Source organism: Leptonychotes weddellii, unplaced genomic scaffold (assembly GCF_054177405.1).
Source record: "Leptonychotes weddellii isolate Sample4059 unplaced genomic scaffold, ASM5417740v2 HiC_scaffold_2228, whole genome shotgun sequence".
Lineage (NCBI taxonomy): Eukaryota > Metazoa > Chordata > Mammalia > Carnivora > Phocidae > Leptonychotes > Leptonychotes weddellii.
In genome coordinates this window covers 7460-10423 of record NW_027811337.1, presented here as the reverse complement: position 1 = coordinate 10423, position 2964 = coordinate 7460, and positions in this window count along the sequence as shown.

Here is a 2964-nt window from a genome sequence, read left to right as displayed (position 1 = left end):
CTAATCAAAATCAGGGTATGGGATTATTTGGAAGAGAGAAGGCTGCCAGCACCAGATTTACAACCACCGGCCTAGTTGATAGACAGCCATAGGACGAGGTTGACACTAATCACTGTGACTGGGATAAGATTGTGGTCCAGAAAAAAGTTAATCGGCACCTGTGAGGTTAGTTAATTGAGCAGCTCAGTGCAACCTTTCCACTGCTCCTTTCTCAGCTCAACACCTCTTGTGGTTACAGATTGGATGGAGTTCCAGAGGACACACTTTGATATGATTAAGGTCCAGGGGAGGAAAGAAATTATCTCTTCTTGTATATCGCCCCTTAAGGGTGAAGAAATATTTCTCAAAGCCTACCAGCACAATACCCCTCAAATCTTACTGGACAGAATTTTATCAGATGCTTCTAGCCAAACTCGATGTCTGCAGGGGAATGGTACTGTGGGTTGGGTTCTGTTGGAAAACAGTGTGGTGGTAGTTGGGTAGATAACACATGCAAGGGCATTCTCTGTTTGGGATCTTATAGAATAGGTGGGCTGGCTGGAAGGAAAAATAACTAATTCATTCTTACCTAAATTATCTGCGAGTTAAATGTTTGCTGGCAAAATTGAGAAATCGGAGGAACCTCACACAGGGCATTGATTAGGATCTTGGCCCTTCATTTTGAGGGTCATTGCTGTCTAGAACAGAATGGCTGGAATGGTGAAGAATATGAAAAATTTGACATGAAACATGGATGAACTGTGAGGGAGATACTTAGCCTGGAGAAGAAGAAAAGGTGGGATTTAGTGGTGGGGGGGAGGAACATAAGTATTTGAGAATATTTTATAGTTTGCTTCTGGAAGTCTAAGTAGGAGACTGAAGCAGAGTTTTTCCATGGAGAAATGAGGTGATAAGAGTGTAGGACGTTCTTTTACTTACTTTAATTACGAATATTTCCAACATAGTATAGTAAAAATATAGATACTCCTCTATACGCCACCCAGTTCTGTTAAATTTTAACACTTTCCATATTTGCTTTAGCCATTTTTTTTTTTTTTGAGTAGTAAAGCATACATATAGAAATAAGATGTTACAATAGAAAGGCCTCCTTTGAACGTTTTCCAATCCCATTAACCTTTCTTTCCTGAAGTAACTCTTAAGATAAGAGTTGGGAATTTAGCATTCCCATTCATGTTTTCATGCCGAGAGAGACCCTTTCTTCTTTTTGGATTCCAAAGAAGTTTGTTCAGGCTCTTAGAGTGGTAATAAATATTTATCAATGCAGAGCATTAATTGTTCGAACATACTATGATTTAAAAGCTAAGATACTTGAAGTGGAAGTAAAGACAGCCACATACTTATGAAGGTGCCAAGCATGCATGGCACTGCTGCAACCCCTACATCAAAAGCCCTTGAGTATTTTTGAGCTTTTAAAAATTTATAGCTCAGTGTGTTTTCATAAAACACATACCTGTGTAACTACTGCCAAGGTTACAAAAAATAGAACATTCCTACCCTAACCACTCCCTCTAGCAATTATTACACTGACCTTTATGGTAATTATTTATTTTTTATAGTTTTTACCATCCAACCATTGTCCCTAACCACTGTAGTTTATCCTGTTTTCTCGATTTATGTAAGTGGAATCCTTCAGTGTGTATTCTTAAGTATCTGGGCTGTTTTACTAAACATGTTTTTTTTTTTTTGGTTTTTGTTTAATTAATTAATTAATTTATTATCTCTGCACCCATCATGGGGCTCAAACTCATGACCCTGAGGGGCGCTTGGGTGGCTCAGTCGTTAAGCGTCTGCCTTCAGCTCAGGTCATGATCCCAGCGCCCTGGGATTGAGCCCCACATCAGGTTCCCTGCTCAGTGGGGAGCCTGCTTCTCCCTCTCCAGCTCCCCCTGCTTGTGATCCCTCTCTGTCAAATAAATAAATCTTCAAAAACAACAACAACAAAACAAACTCATGGCCCTGAGATCAAGAGCCACATGCTCTTCCAGTTAGGTATCTTTCTTTCACTAGATGTGTTTTTGAGAGTCACTGGTATTGTTGAGTGTAGCTGTATAGTAGTATGTATGAAGAAACGATGATTTGTTTTGCTGATACGCATTTGGGTTGTTTCCAGTTTGAGGTTATTCGGATACTGCTATTTTCTCTGGCTTGCCTTTTTACTCTCAGTGATTTCTTTGGAAGTTCTTCATTTTGAGGTCTAACTTATCTTCTTCTTTCTTCTTTCTTTCTTCTGTCTCCTTCTCCTTCGTGCTTTTTGTGTACTATTTCAGAAGTCTTTTCCTGCCCTGAGGATGTAAAATTATTCTCCTAGATTGTCTATTAGGAGCTTCTTATTTTGCCTGGCACATTTAGAGCTACAGTGTACCTGGAACTGATTTTTGTGTAATAAGAAGCATGGGTCTTTTTATTTTTATCTTTTCCATATGGTATGTGGCCCATACCATATGGCTATCCAGCTTGCACCATTTATTGTCAAGGTCATCCTTTCCCTTCTGTTCTCCCATGGCACCTTTGTTGTGTTAGTTAATATCTCTGTATGGGTGAGTCTGTTTCTCGGCCTCTTAATCATTGCTGTCTGTGTGTATCCTTGCACCAAGTCTACACTGTCTTATAATAAGGTTTTATATCTACTAGAGCGTGCCCTTCTACCTTGGTTGTCTTTAATAGTGTTTTGACTTTCTGTAATTCCTTTCTTCCCATATACATTAGCTGCATTTCACCGAGAACAGCCACTTACCGGAATTTTGACTGGGATTTGCATTTAGTCTGTAGTTAATTGGGGAAAAATTGATTTTTTTTTTTTTTTTTTAAATATTTGAGTCTTCCAGGGGAACCTGGGTGGCTCAGTCAGTTGAGTGTCCAACTCAGATCTCAGGGTTGTGAGTTTGGGATCCAAGTTGGGCTTGGTGCTGGGTCCAATCTAGAGACATGGCACATGCCTTTATTTAGGTCTTCTTTCATTACCCT